Below are 16363 nucleotides of genomic sequence, written 5' to 3'. Positions count from 1 at the left end.
GACCCACCGGTCTGAAGTGATCTCAGCCCACCTCTGATAAAACCTTATCTCTTGTTCCCAAAGCTGGGTCAACAAACCTTCATTGCGAAGCTCAGAGAGGTCCGCCACCCGAGCCTGCTCCTCTCAAACTCTCTGGGACGAAAGGCCTGAGACCTACTGAAAGGCCAAGTCCTCTGAAAGGTTGGCCCTCTGTAGGGACGAAACAGCTTGGAAACCTGGAGATGAACCCTCATGCCAAAGGGGTTCTGCAATTGCATCTTATCTTCTGGCAACCAAGGAATCAGAGATTTGCCCCACTTACTGGCCAGTTTCTCCAACGCGCTCACAAACAAGAGCAAGCCTTTAAAGGGCATCTTTGTGAGATTAGCTTTGGAGGCTGCATCAGCTAACCAATTTCGCAACTAGAGCTGACGCCTGGCCGCTATCACTGAAGCCACTCCTCTGGCCGAGGTATGGACCAAATCACAGCCTGCGTCTGCTAAAAAGGCGGCAGCAGGATCCATAACCGCTCTGGAATTACCTCCAGAATCATCAAACTCCTGAGAGAGAAGCAGACAATATCACACCACTAGGATGCAACAGGAAGTGATCTTGCTTAAGGGATAGCTTCAATCTTCCTATCATGCACATCCTTCAGGGCCGCTCCTCCCTCCAAGGGGATAGTTGTCCGCTTAGAGACGGCACATACCCAGTGCATCCACTTTGGGAAAATGCAAATGCCTTCCTGGCCTTCCAGCATCCGACTCCCTTTAAAACCTGCCTCCGGGGCATCCCATTGAAGAACAATCAATTCATGAATGGCATCCATCACAGGGAAAAAAACAAGAGGCTTTACTCAAGGAAACCAAAATGGGATTCTTCTTCGGCTTCGACATGGTATCCATACTAGTAACACCCAGTTGTTTCAAAGTCTGGGAAATCAGGGCCAGTTGTTCATCTCTAAGAAAGAACCTCAACATAGTTCGATACGGTTCAAGTCCCGGAGAAATTTCCCCATTTTCCAGGGAATCAGGATCTCTCTCATCATCAGTGCCCTCCGGGTTCCTGTCGGGAATACCTGCAGGGAGAGAGGTGAGCTCTGGCGTTTTAGCATAGGACTGGAAGAGGGAGGAGCCACCAGCTGAAGGTCCGACCTGACAGGATTGGGTGAAGCCTGTCAGGTCAGCCTAAAGAAAAATTTGTAAGCCTTGAAACAATTCCACCCGAGAAAAAGCAGCTGGATCCAGATCAAGGAGCACGAGCAGGGCCCATACAACTGCCCTCTCCTGCGGAGGAGCCAGTCAAGGGAGAACCAAGGTCTGGCATCCCTCCACCCAAAGCCATCCCATCATCAGAATGTGAGGAGTCAGGCTTAGCAAAATCCGAGGAAGACAACTCTCCCTGAGCATCGAAACAGCGCTGACGTGCTAGAAGACAAGTCAGGCTGAGAAGCCCTAATATGACAGGCAATACAAAGAGAAAGGCGTTTAAGCTGTTTGTTTACCAATGCCATTGTGTCAGTAAACGTGCGTCTGAATAGCTTGCACTCAAAAATATATGCGCACAAAAATTAAGCGCTGGAGAAGTAAGTGCTGCCAGGCACTTACTTGTGCACCAAGTGAAAGTGTTTAAACCAGTTCAAAAATGTGTGCGTGGAATGGGCATGCCCAAAACAGAGCACACAATGTGTGCACAGACCGACAGGCTGTAGAGGGCAGCAAAACATGCATAGGAACATGTTAAAATATCACTGCGGCCTACTATGCGGTGTGCAATCCAAAAGCCTTACTACAGGACCTAGCCCACCAGGGATGCTCAACCTGCCAGGCTACTCAGTTCCCCAACCTCAACGGGAGTGGGAACAAACGTTGGGATGCTGCGCCAAGCATGGAGACCAGAGGAAGTCCTTAAACCCCTCTAATTTTCTCTGTTTTGGAAGGTAAACCTCTCCTCTTTTTTTTTTTTTTAAACCTTATCTGATTCAGCGCTTACCAGCTGATTATAGAGACAGTTTCTGGCTGTAGGGGGAGAGGGCATCTGCACCCACTGCCTTTCAGGTGATCTAGCAGCCAAGTCCATGCCGGGAAACCCAGCTACCAGACCAAGGCACACCTCTGAGGTACCACGGAAATCACCTCAGGAATTCTCTACTGGGGGAGGGAACTTCTGGTATCACCATAGGAGAGCAGGGCTTTCTTTTCCTTAATTCAAATTTCAATTTTCTCCTCTCAAAAAACCCAAAGCAATCCCCATAGGGAGATGCACGTCCATCATCTGCTGGAGACAAAGAATACTGGCAGGCTGGGGTCACTGCAAGGTTATATATACTGTGATGTCAGTTTGCTCAGTATCCATCTGCTGGTAGGGGAGCATAGCCCACTGGTCCTGAGTCCATCTGTCTACACGCTAGGAAAGCATACTTATTTAATAATATATTAAATAAGTATGTTTTCTGACCCAGGAGGACAAATATCTAAATAAAATAATCTAAGTCAACAACTAGCAATAAGGGGAGGTGGGAGAAATAGCACAAGAGCTGTGCTATTTCTCCCACCTCCACGCCATTGGCCCGACGCACACCGCGACCGCCCGGGAGCACCAACAGGCAAGGCCGGCACTCTTTTCACGAGAGGACCGCCCACCCTCTGACGTCCTTCCGGCCCACCACGAACCTCTTAAAAGGCAGACCCCCGGCTGAAGGCGTCCCTCTCCGCCGGCTCCCTCGACCGTCCTCCACAGTCACTGCTCCGCGTGATCGGCGCAGACCCATCGTGGTCAGGAGCACACCATCAGCCCAATGCACACCGCGACCACCTGGGAGCACCAACAGGCAAGGCCGGCCCTCTCTCCACGAGAGGACCGCCCCCCCTCCCCCCGACGTCCTTCCGGCCCACCACAAACCTTTTAAAAGGCAGGCCCCGACCGCAGGCGTCGCGTGCCTAAGGAGCGCGACCAAAGAGGCCTGCCCCTTTGTGCGCCCCTTAGTGCCGCCACTTAATTGCTGCCCAATCTTCATCTCCGACAACCTAGCCTCAATCATCACTTCCGCCCTGCAGCACCTTGTCACTCTGTACCGTTATCCTCCCCTACAAGAGCTGCACCAACAGCCTCTCATATCAATTCTCTCTAACCCTACAGATACCCACACAGTCCCCCTGTCTCAACATGCCATCACTTTCTCTCTCCCAGCCCTACCTGGAATAACTACTGCTCACCCCTCATACACCTTGCCCCACCTTTACACCTTTACACATTTTCATATTTTCCATCCTCCAAACTAGAACTCTGATCTCATCCACCCTTTATCAATCTGGAACCAGTCGAGACCTAACCACCTATCTTTACCCTTTACAAAACCTTTCATTCCTCCCTGCTCTGAACCTCGACATAAGCCAACCCAGCGCTCCACCCCCTAACAGCCTCTCACCCCATTCCTATCACATCGACCCCACCTTTCCTCATTAAACTATACCTACCCTGCTACACCCTCCACTCACCTCCCCTTTCCACCCCCTGCAACCATACAAAGATGCAACCTCTCCCCATACCCATCATTAAATATCTCTATCGCAACCACAGAAAACCCACGTTACCCATACTACCCCATCACCCTAGATCCCTAATTCCTATCATGACATTCCCCCTTACACAGCTCTTAGGCCTCACACTATTCACCCTGACACTCTTCAATGTTCAATCCCTTGTGAAAAAAACTCCCATACTCAACGACATCCTGCTTGACTCAAAGCCTGACATCTGTGCAATTATAGAAACCTGGCTTAAACACACAGATGTAGCATTACTAAACCAATTACCCTCACATCTATACGACATCTGCTCGATACCCAGACCCAAAAAAAGAGGAGGCAGTCTACTCCTCTTTGCCAAAAAAGACCTTAAACTAACCTCACAAGCTGCAATATATCCCCCAAATATGAAATTGGCTTCTTTAAATCCCCACTACTTCAAGTATGCCTAATATACACCCCCCCCCCCCCCGGTCTACTTAAACGCAATGCCTCCCCCCTCATTGAATTCACTGTAGATAACTTAGATCTCAACATACCCACCATCATACTCTGTGACTTCAACCTCCATGTTGACACCTGCCCACCATCTCCCGCATGTGAAGCCTTCCTCTCCTCACTTGTCACTATGGGTTTCAAACAAATTATAAACCAACCAACCTATAAAGCAGGCCACACATTAGACCTTATCTTCACAAACTTGAACATACACACCACCGAAACCCCATCCTGCTCCCCAGTACCCTGGTCTGACCACACACTTATAAACACAACCCTCTCTATAAAGAAAATAGCATCCACCCCTCCCCCACACAAACATACATTCCAATTCTGAAAACCTTACTCCAAAGAGGACCTAATCGCATCCTGCCCTGACATCTTCAACGAAATTGATCTAACAAACCCAGAATCAGCACTCTCCTCATGGAACAATACCACTAAAGACATTGCTGACAAAATCTGCCCGCTCACAACAAAAAATATAAACCCTTCCCACAGCAACAAAAAAGCATGGCTTTCACCTGAACTAAAAAAACTCAAAAATAACCTGAGAATCAAAGAAAGAAAATGGCGAAAACATCCCTCTCCCACATAGCTTGCCTCATACAAGACATCCATGTATGCCTATAGGATTACCATCCTTAAAACAAAACGTGATTTCTACACCCTCAAAATACACCCTCAAAATTCATATGCCAATGCCCTCTTCTCCTTCATATCCGACCTTACTAAAACCGCCCCCTCCCACAGTTCAGAATCTGACTCCAAAAGCAAATGTGACAACCTAGCACTTTTCTTCCACAACAAAATCTCCAAGCTTACAGTAAATTTTCCCCCTGACACCTCCTTCTCCAATGCCCTCCCCACAAACACTACGGCCAGCCTTGACTGCCTCGAAACCACATCTTCATCTGAAATAGAATCCCTATTAAAGAAAATCAAACCCTCTACACACCCTTCTGACACCATCCCGACCAAAATGCTACTAACCGTTCCCAACCTAATAGCTAAACCCCCTTTCTGAGATCATCAACTGCTCCCCTCACCCATGGTAACGTACCCACCACCCTTAAACAAGCAATTGTTAAAACCATCCTAAATAACTATCATCCAATCTCAAACCTCCCTTTCCTAGCCAAAAATCACAGAAAAGGTAGTCAACCTCCACCTCTCCGAATTCTTAGATACACACAATATTCTATCCCCGTCTCAGTTTGGCTTCCGTAAATTCTTCAGCACAGAAACACTCCTAATATCACTCACCGACACCATACTCAAAGGCATTGGCAACGGACACTCCTACCCCTTTGCAATGCTTGACATCTCATCCGCGTTCAACACAATCAGTCACAAAATTCTATTAAACCAATTCACTGATATAGGTATAACAGGAACTGCATGCCGCTGGTTTGAATCCTATCTTGAAAATAGACACTTCAAGGTCAAACTGGGCAATAGTGAATCTGATCACATCAACCTAACCCGAGGTGTACCCCAAGGCTCCGCTCTATCATCTACCCTCTTCAATATCTACATGTTACTCTTCTGCCATCTCCGATCTAACTTAGGCCTCATTCATTTCATATACGCGGACGACGTCCAAATTCTTATCCCCATCACTGACTCAATAGCCAATTCATTAAAGATCTGGGACAAATGCATCAACTCCATCAACAAAACAGAACTCATCATTTCTCACAATCCACCAACTGCTAACCCCACATTCTCTAACACCTCGCCCCTTCCATCTCACAACATGTACGAAATCTTGGCATCACCATCGACAACCAATTGAACTTAAAAACTTTCATAAAATCCACCTTGAAGGAATGCTTCTTCAAACTCCATGTCTTAAAGAAACTAAGACCCCTCCTACATTTCAATGGCTTTCGCATTGTCTTTCAGACCATAATTTTCTCCAAAATCGACTACTGTAACTTCCTCCTCCTAGGCCTCCCCTCCGCTACCATCAAACCCCTCCAAATGTTACAGAATACGGCTGCCAGAATACTCACCAACACATGTAGAAAAGACCACATCACTCCCATCCTAAGAGACCTCCACTGGCTCCCTATCTCCTCCAGAATTCTCTACAAGAGCCTTTCCCTTATACACAAGACCATACACAACCAGAACATCAACTGGCTAAACGACTCCCTCCATTTCAATGCATCCAATAGACCAACCAGATCAGCCTATAAAGGAACCCTTCACATACCCTCTCCTAAAAACACACAACGCTCCTCCACAAGGGACCGAGCACTCTCAATAGCAGGTCCCTTAAACTGGAATGCAATGCCTCCTGACCTCTGCATTAAACCTCGCACACAAAAATTAAAAAAAAAAAAAAAATTAAAAAACCTGGCTCTTCAAACAAGCCTTCCCCTAATGCCCCCCCATCACCCCTCTTACTCCCATCCACGCCTTCCCTCTCCCCCTACATTCTCCCTCTTTTACTTTGATTTTATCCCCATCCTCCCAGCCCTCGCTTCCTCTTACTTTAACCCAACTTAAGTTAATTGTATACCGCTCTGAAGCCCCTGCATGTTAATTGCTAGATTCTTCACTTGAAACCATGACATCATTCACGTTTAATTATCACTATGTTTATAGTTATTAGTTACTATGTTTATAGTTACTACTATGCTTATAGTTATGTACGATATCTTATCATATTATGTAACCAATTGTTCCATGTAACTGTTACTCATTATCTAACTACACTGTTCCATGTAAACAGATACGATGTGCAAACGGTTATAGGTATATAAAAACCTTTAAATAAACAACTAAATAAATAAATGAATAATGGGAGTGATAGGAGACTGGCGGGGGAACCTTCCACCACCCTTTGCCTACTGACAAAGTTGTGTTCAGATGTGTTTTTACTCATTGTGGCCCCTTTAAGAGCTAAATTAAGTTGTCAGCAAGGTTCAGGACCATCCCAGCCTGATGTTTACTTTTATCCTGGTGTTGGAAGACAAATCCTGTGTTGGAGCACAGCTTTGGGCAAGAGGCCCAGTAGAAAGATAGCAGCAACAGAACAGAGCCATCAATGGGCTTCATCTGATGGAGCAGAAGGCAGGCTCCAAAGGGTGGTAGGGCTGGCATACCAAATCAGGCAGCATGGTAAAGAAGGTAGTGTGGTACTATAAAGGCCAGCCTCACTGTTGGCTGCATTGGAGAGAACACTCGAAGCAGGTGCAGTGGTATCGAAGTTGCAAAGTTGGGTGTATGTTGGAGGGGGGAGCGAGATGACTGTCAGCCACTTTAGTGATGGCAACAGGGGCCCTTAATTGAAGCTGCAAAGCTGACTGCTTGTCTCTTCTGGCAGCACTGCAAAGAATTTGAAAACTTGTGGGCCGGCACTTACTGGCTGCTGATCTTGCAATGCATGAGATGAGCAGCTAGGAAATGTGTGAGCCCATGAGTTTTGAACATGCCTGCAATGTTTTAGACAGACGAGGACAAAGAGCAATTGTGTGTTTGGGAGGGATTTAAGCTGAGTGTGGGAACAGTGCCCCCTATCTTCCAAAAACATTCATCTTATCTTTGGCAAACACCCTATGCAACAGCTCCTTTGCCTCAATTTTTTTTTTTAAATTGCAGAGCAGCAAGTAATGTATTCATTTAAGAGTGTTCACTTTAAAGATAGCAATACAGGTAGCAAAAAAATTATACAAATCTTTAATTAACATTCATCTCAATTTAAAAAGCCTCGCTTAGAAAAAAAGGTTTTCAGACGGTCAGCAGGCAATAGCCCTGTACAGCATTTTGCTTTCACTTTAGCTGTGGATATGTCAGGGCTTCAGTCTGCTGACTGGCTGAGAGCTTTTTAGCAAGTGAGGCTTTCAATAAAGGTAGCTGCATGATTTTACTACCACTATTGTTCTTTTTGGAATGTACACTCTAAGTGGATGCAGACTTGGACTTTTAAATAGGCAGAGAGTACATCAGCGAGCGAGTTTGTTGTTCAGCAGGCAGTATCCCAAGAAGACTGTTCCATACTAAAGACAGCTAATATCTTTTTCACAGTATATAAATTTTACTTTAGCGAATGAAAAAACATGCAAATCACAAGTTTCCAACTAAACTTTCATTTTGTTTCTAGAAAGCGACAAAACATGAAACTTTCTTTTCATATGCACAAGCTTATCTGAATTGCAAGATGATTCACTGGATGGATTTATTTTTATTTATTTAATAACTTTTATATACCGACGAATGTTGGGAACATCTCGTCGGTTTACATAGAACAGAACTTAGCAACAGGCTTTACAATTATTGCATAATTAAATAAGGAACATTCAGAACATACAAATAACAGATTAGATTATATAAGTAAAATTATCAAAGTGGGATACGTGAAAGAGGTTATCTAAACGGGGGGGGGGGGGGAGATTCTGATATATAGGGGGGTATCCACAATTAAAGGAGGTATATATACACGTGATTGGGAACCAAATTTTTTATATACAAATTTTTTATATACAATATGTAGTCCTGATAAAATTATGGGAGGTATGGGTGGAGAAGAGGATTAAAGTAGAGGGAGGGGTAAAAAGGAGGTGGAAAATAGGTGGGGGGAGAGGGAAGGGGAGAGGTTAGGAGTTGGGGGGGGGGGGGGTGAGGGTGGTTGTGTGAATATAGGGGTAGGAGTAATTGAAGAGCCAGGTTAGGTGACCCCAGGTCTGCGGGGGGGGGGGGGGGGGTGAGAGAGAAGGTGTGAATATTAGGTGTAAGAGTGTTTGAAGAACACTCTTACACCTAATATATGAAGTGTTTGGATGTTAATGTTTCATAGGTACACATAAAAAGCGATTATTTCTGAAGTAACAGACCTACATGGAAAACTCTAATTGCAAAGCATGCCCAGATCCTTTTGTGTATCATAAGGATATGTGCATTTAGAAAAACTATGTTGAAAAATGCATTCACATTCAGATAGGAACTTTCACCCGTTACACGGCAGATTGCCTTCTGGTCCATTATAAAAAGGCATGTATAAGATTCACCAGGGCTAAATTTACATACGAGTAACTGGGGTGTAATCTTCAAGGTTATGTGTAGTGCAGGAATCCTCTACTCAGTGTTTCCCAACCTTTTCGCATCCAGATTACAATATTATTAACAAAAATGCTGTGACACACACTAACCTGCATGGACCGCAGGTATTAAAGACATAGAGAGGACTTATATGGCCAAAGGAAGTGTTAGGAAAGTATTAAAAAGCTCAAACTGTCTCTTTTTCAAATTTTAAAACAAAAGGAGAGAAAGCAGGCAGAGTCAGACATGAAACCATCCTGAGGAACCCGCTCCTGTTAAATACAAATGGAGAAGGGAGAAATCACTATGGTGCGGGCAGCCAGCCAGCTTAATTACCTTGGCTGTGCATGCAGCTGCCAGCGCGCCACCACTGCTGCTGCTTTCAACACTCAAAGTGAGCCACATCCAGTACTCGGTGCACACACACTGTCTCACTCAGTCTGGGGATGAGACAGAGGCTTCAAGGACTCGAAGGTGAGGAGGGGCTGTGTGCACTACACAAAGCGGGTCCTAGCTATCCATGCCCTGCATGCTGCTCATTAATCACCATACTCTGGGGCTCATGCTGGAGCTAGGAAGAGGAGGCATGCGTAATTACACATGTTCTCAGAAAGTACCTCTGACTAGTTTAACAGCCACCATTGATGTCTCTTGTTGCTGCAAGGTGCTGAGAACAGAGCCCAAATGCTGCCCTGGAAAGGAGCATCAAGCAGTTGTGACTTTTCTGTGGTGCACCGGTTGGGAAAAACACTGCTTTAGTAGGCTGTGATCATGTGATAAGGTTAAAAGTGAAAAAAAAAAAAGGATATTTATAGACAGTAGTACGCAGATAATATAGGCAGACATGACTGTCTCACCTGCCATCTTCCCTTGATCATTCACTCAGATATTTGAACATTTACTTTTTAGATACTCAAGCCATTTACCTGTGTCTGACCCTCAGCTGCTCGTTGTACCCTTTGATATTAGTTGCTGATATTAGTTTGATATTAGATCCTGTTGCCATTGGGCACCCATGTTTCCAAACTAGAACACTCTGTTGCTGTGACTGCACCCAGTACATGCCCTTCTTGCTCCTGCCGTGTCTTCAAGCTAGGCTACCCTATTACCAGTTGTGGCTCCCTGCAGTGCATGCCCCTTGGTCTTCCACCATATCTTCAAGCTAGCATGCCTTCTACTGGCGTGGTTGCACCTAGAACATGGCCTCCTTCCAGGGGCTTTTCTTGGCCCCTGGCTGGTGCTGTGTTAACCATTCACCTGCCAGTTACCATGAAGCCATCTTCAACACATCATATTTGGGCCAATGTAATAAAACCTGCGCTAAAACTGGAGCAAAATTGTAGTATGAGTTTTACTTTACTCATGTGGTAGAAACTCAGTCTCATGGTATTCAGTAAACTAATGGTATGCAAATGCCCCATAAGTTGAAAAGGTGTTTTTGTTTTTGTTTTTTTTAAGAACACAGGCCAATTGCATGCCATTGAACAGCAAATCCATGCCAAAGCAAGAAGGGACACACAGAGGGGAGAGAAGCCCAGTGTCTGTATGCCAATGTCATAAGTCTAAGAAATAAGATGGGAGAGCTAGAGTGTATAGTAGTAAATGTCGAGATTGACATAATTGGTATCAGAGAGACCTAGTGGAAAGAGGATAACCAATGGGACAGTGCTATATCAGGGTACAAATTATATCGCAATGATAGGGAGGATCAACTTGGGGGGGGTGTGGCACTTTATGTCCGGGAGGGTATAGAGTCCAACAGGATAAAGATTATACAAGAGACTAAATGCTCAGTAGAATCCCCATGTGTGTTGGGTATGAGTATAGTGATAGGAGTATACTACCGTCCCTGAACAAAATGGTCAGACAGATGATGAAATGCTAAGAGAAATCAGGGAAGGTAACCAATTTGGCCGTGCAATAATAATGGCAGATTTCAATTACCCCAGTATTGACTGGGTAAATGTAACATCGGGACTTGCTAGAGAAAGTTCCTGGATGTAATAAATGACTGCTTCATGAAGCAATTGGTTCAGGAACCAACAAGAGAGGGAGCTATTTTAGATTTAATTCTTAGTGGAACGCATGATTTGGTGAGAGAGGTAATGGAGAAATTACTTACCTGATAATTTCATTTTCCTTAGTGTAGACAGATGGACTCAGAACCAGTTGGTGGTGGGGTTACTTGGCAATAGTGATCATAACGATCAAATTTAAACTAATAACTGGAAGGGGGACAATAAGTAAATCTACAGCTCTAACACTACATTTTCAAAAGGGAAACTTTGATAAAATGAGGAAAATAGAAAAAAACTGAAAGGTGCAGCTGCAAAGGTTAAAAGTGTTCAACAAGCATGGACATTGTTTAAAAATACAATCCTAGATGCATAGTCCAGATATATTCCACGCATTAAGAAAGGTGGAAGGAAGGCAAAACGATTCCTGGCATGGTTAAAAGGTGAGGCTATTTTAGCCAAAAAAATGCTTCAAAAACTGGAAGGATCCATCTGAAGAAAATAGGAAAATTAATAAACATTGTCAAGTTAAGAACATAAGAACATAAGAACATAAGAAAATGCCATACTGGGTCAGACCAAGGGTCCATCAAGCCCAGCATCCTGTTTCCAACAGTGGCCAATCCAGGCCATAAGAACCTGGCAAGTACCCAAAAACTAAGTCTATTCCATGTAACCATTGCTAATGGCAGTGGCTATTCTCTAAGAGTAAAACATTAAGACAGGCGAAGAGAGAATGTAAAATTAAGTTGGCCGTAGGGGCAAAAACTCATAATAAAAACTTTTAAAAATATATCCGAAGCAAGAAACCTGTCAGGGAGTCGGTTGGACCGTTAGATGACAGAGGGGGTCAAAGGGGCTCTTAGGGAAGATAAAGCCATTGCAGAAAGACTAAATGAATTCTTTGCTTCTGTGTTTTCTAATGAGGATGTTGGGGAGATACCAGTTCCGGAGATGGTTTTCAAAGGTGATGACTCAGATGAACTGAACCAAAACACTGTGAACCTGGAAGATGTAGTAGGCCAGATTGACAAACTAAAGAGTAGCAAATCACCTGGACCAGATGGTATGTTCCCCAGGGTTCTGAAGGAACTAAAAAATGAAATTTCAGATCTATTAATTAAAATTTGTAATCTACCATTAAAATCATGCATTGTACCTGAAGACTGGAGGATGGCCAACACCAATATTTTAAAAGGGCTCTGGGGCAATCTGGGAAACAGTTCTGGAGACCGTACCTTCAAAAAGACAAAGACAAGATGGAGGCGGTACAGAGAAGGGCGACCAGGAAGGTGGAGGATCTTCATCGGATGACGTACGAGGAGAGATTGAAGAATCTAAATATGTACACCCTGGAGGAAAGGAGGAGCAGAGGTGATATGATACAGACTTTCAGATACTTGAAAGGTGTTAATGATCAAAAGACAACGACAAACCTTTTCCGAAGGAAAAAAATCAGCAGAACCAGGGGTCACAATTTGAAGCTCCAGGGAGGAAGATTCAGAACCAATGTCAGGAAGTATTTCTTCACGGAGAGGGTGGTGGATGCCTGGAATGCCCTTCCGGAGGATGTGGTGAAGACCAGAACTGTGAAGGACTTCAAAGGGGCGTGGGATAAACACTGTGGATCCATAAAGTCAAGAGGCTTGCCAATGAAGAGTGGGTGACTCGCCAGAATGATGGCTACTGCCTGGAGTCAATACCCTTATTAAATAAACATACACAGGCTTACGGTGACTCCAACATCGCTCTAAGCTTCAACAGCAAGAGGAAATGTGGAAAAAAGGATTCACACTCACAAAGAGGGGAGTAGCTGGCTTGTTACGGCGGTTACTACCCCAAATCAAATAAGCCTGATACTTCACTTTCAATGCATATACAGCAGAGCTCTCTGCTTCAACGGCAGGGGAGAAGAAAAGAGGGTTCGCACTCACAAAGCAGGGAGTAGCTGGCTTGTTACGGCGGTTACTACCCCAAACCAAATGTGCCTGATACTTCACTTTCGATGCACATCCAGCATGGCTCTCTGCTTCAACGGCATGGGAGAAGACTTATACGTCACACATATCCAGCATAGCTCCCTGCTTCAACGGCAGGGGAGAAGAAAAACAACCAATAAGGGCTAATAACATAGTCTGGGTAAAACAAATAAGCATGGGTGCAGCTTGCTTATTGCGGCGGCTACTACCCCTAACGAATCAAGCTAGATATTTCACTTGGATGCAGCTCCATCACTGCTCTCTACATTAAAGGTGGGGGTGGAAGGGAAATAGAACCAAGAGCTAAGAGAAACAGATAAGTATGAGAGAAAATATGTGTGAAGCTTGCTGGGCAGACTAGATGGGCCATTTGGTCTTCTTCTGCCGTCATTTCTATGTTTCTATGTTTCTATAGTCCAGTGAGACTGACTTCAGTGCCGGGAAAAATAGTGGAAACTATTCTAAAGATCAAAATCACAGAGCATATAGAAAGACATGGTTTAATGGAACACAAACAACATGGATTTACCCAAGGGAAGTTTTGCCTCACAAATCTGCTTCATTTTTTTGAAGAGGTTAATAAACATGTGGATAAAGGTGAATCGGTAGATGTAGTGTATTTGGATTTTCAGAAGGCATTTGACAAAGTCCATGATGAGAGGCTTCTAAGAAAACTAAAAAGTCATGGGATAGGAGGAGATGTCCTTTCATGGATTACAAACTGGTTAAAAGACAGGAAACAGAGAGTAGGATTAAATGGTCAATTTTCTCAGTGGAAAAGGGTAAACAGTGGAGTGCCTCAGGGACTAATCAGAGAAAATTCTTTTTCACTCAATGCACAATTAAGCGCTGGAATTTGTTGCCAGAGGATGTGGTTAGTGCAGTTAGTGTAGCTGGGTTCAAAAAAGGTTTGGATAAGTTCTTGGAGGAGAAGTCCATTAACTGCTATCAATCAAGTTGACTTACTGATAGCCACTGCTATTAACTGCATCAGTAGCATGGGATGTTCTTGATGTTTGGGTACTTGCCAGGTTCTTGTGGCCTGGTTTGGCCTCTGTTGGAAACAGGATGCTGAGTTTGATGGACCCTTGGTTTGACCCAGCATGGCAATTTCTTATGTTCACTTTCTAAAGTCAACCGGTAGAAAGGATCTACAAACTTTATAGCAGCTGAAAATAACCCCCGTAGAAGTGCAATTCTATGTGGCCTTTGCACCAATTTAAAAAGTGAAAGTTTTTATTTTTTTCTCTTTGAAAAATTGCCCAAGTATCTATCCAGCCTGCTTGACGTGCAGGTATTTTTCCAGGTAAAAAGATGAGAACTTGCAAGTCCCTTCCCCTCCCCTGCTTTCATCATGAGTTAAAAAAAAAATCTGACACAATGTCACTATACACAATTTTACCAGTACTAGGATGGGCAATTTTTAAAGACCCCCATTTACCCATAGAAATGGGTTTTGAAAATTGCCCTCAGGGATGCTAATTCTCTAAAGGATTCTGTGGATACAGTAGTGCTTTGACGACAGAAATGGCAATTTAGAAAATTGCATGACCACTATAAGCATACAAATATATATATATACACACACAGACACACACACATGCACCATAAATATGTACGTGCTTTTACAGGCATAGAGGAGAGATGCTCCAGGAGATGGCATCTGGGTTAGATTTGGGACTTTTTGATTTCCAAAAAAAAAAGTATGCATATAAATTCTCTCAGAAAATAATGGGGTCGATTTTAAAAGGAGCGCTCACGCGTCCATGTGCGCGTGATTCCTGGCCAACCAAGCTCAGACAAGGAACTCTCTCTACATTTGAAAGCTTCACCTTCCTCCACAGTTAACAGTCGAGACCTCTAACATGGAGATGATCAAAAGCACAAGTGAACAAAAGAGCAACTAAAAAAACACTTCAGGCCTGGGCCCAGGGCAGTCAGCTCTGGTTGATGAGCGAAGAACAGGAAGAGGAAAAATGAAAGGCAAAATAAATGAAAGGGAAAGCACCTGCATAGTTTTAAAAATCCTTAGAAAGACCCTGTGAATGCTGATCCCTTTCACATTCTGAAGCTTTTCAGCTGCAGTGATCACTGTCAAAAATGATAATTGGATGCCAGAACTTCAGCTCAGTGTCAGCACACGTTTGCTCCTCTCAGTCTCAGCACAACTGTCAGCCGATGCTACTGCTATTGAGCAGCTGTCAGGTGTAGCTGGGAAGAGCAGCACAGCTGCAGATCCACCAAACAAGGAGGGATCCAGGTGCAGAAGCAGTGCCACTCTGGAGCCTCACCAGGTCCAGCTTCCACGCTGAATTCCAGGAACTGGCATGGATAAGCTGCCGGAAGCAGCTCTATGCCTTCAACCAGAGTCTGGTCTGAGCATGGTATCCCATTCACTGCCAGCAGCAGACAGTGACTTCCTGGTAAGCAGGGACCTTTGTGCATGAAAAAACCATCCAGATAAAAGTGAGGAAGAGCTGGCTGTCGAGATTGTTTATTTACACATACAAATGAAATCCAAGTATTTAAAAAAATGGAATGGGGTTATAATAGATATTTTTTCTAGTGGAATGGATGAACATGTATCTTGGGAAGTTAAACTCCACCTCTGACCCAAAAGTTAAATTTCCTACAGTAGAAAGATAGAAGCAAAGTAATCCTGCCTTCAGTGGGCCTCCCTGCATTGCTACTGAGTTTGCCAATTGAGATTGGGGCCTTCCACCTCAGAGGTAAGTTGTTGTGCGCCTTGCTATACCTGTCTACCCCCTCCAATTTGTTGTAATAATGGTTTATGTTTTATTTTACTCTGTTTTTATCTTAAGTAAGATGGATTATAAAATTGAATAAATAAACTTGGCTTAGGTCTCCCTCACCCTGCTCTTGGCTATGATAATTACAGTGTTTGATAAACAAGAACAAAACAAAATTGTACAGTGTACATTAGTCACGATTGATTGCAAATTAAACAGTGTACAAAAGTCATAACCAAATTCCACACTGTAATGGAGTCAAACAATAAAAGAGTTCACATATGTTGTATTGAAGGGGTGGGTGGAAACTTATCAAACACAGAGGCAGAGATGATTACCACCCCTGACTTGCTTGTCTCGTTTTGTAGCCTGTCCAACCTCTTTCCTCCTCCCCAGCAGATTCTCTGGTGGAAGATGAGGGAGGGGTTCACTGGGGTATGACCGCTATGCCATCTACTGGCTCCCATGCACCAGGGTCCAGAGCTTAATAATTTTATTGTTACAGCTTTTAATATTGTGAAGTGAACACATTTTGATTCTGACACAGTTACTCTGTGAAGGTTTCT

The 16363-nt window shown here is 44.1% G+C and overlaps 1 protein-coding gene across 3 annotated transcripts in view; it reads right to left on the bottom strand.

The window, feature by feature from the left end:
• The window catches only part of ZFYVE28 (zinc finger FYVE-type containing 28), a 629789-nt gene that overhangs the window by 28622 nt on the left and 584804 nt on the right, over window positions 1-16363 (bottom strand). The gene's annotated exons all lie outside the window — the stretch shown is intronic.

Source organism: Rhinatrema bivittatum, chromosome 1 (assembly GCF_901001135.1).
Source record: "Rhinatrema bivittatum chromosome 1, aRhiBiv1.1, whole genome shotgun sequence".
NCBI lineage: Eukaryota > Metazoa > Chordata > Amphibia > Gymnophiona > Rhinatrematidae > Rhinatrema > Rhinatrema bivittatum.
This window is presented reverse-complemented; position numbering and strand designations above follow the sequence as displayed.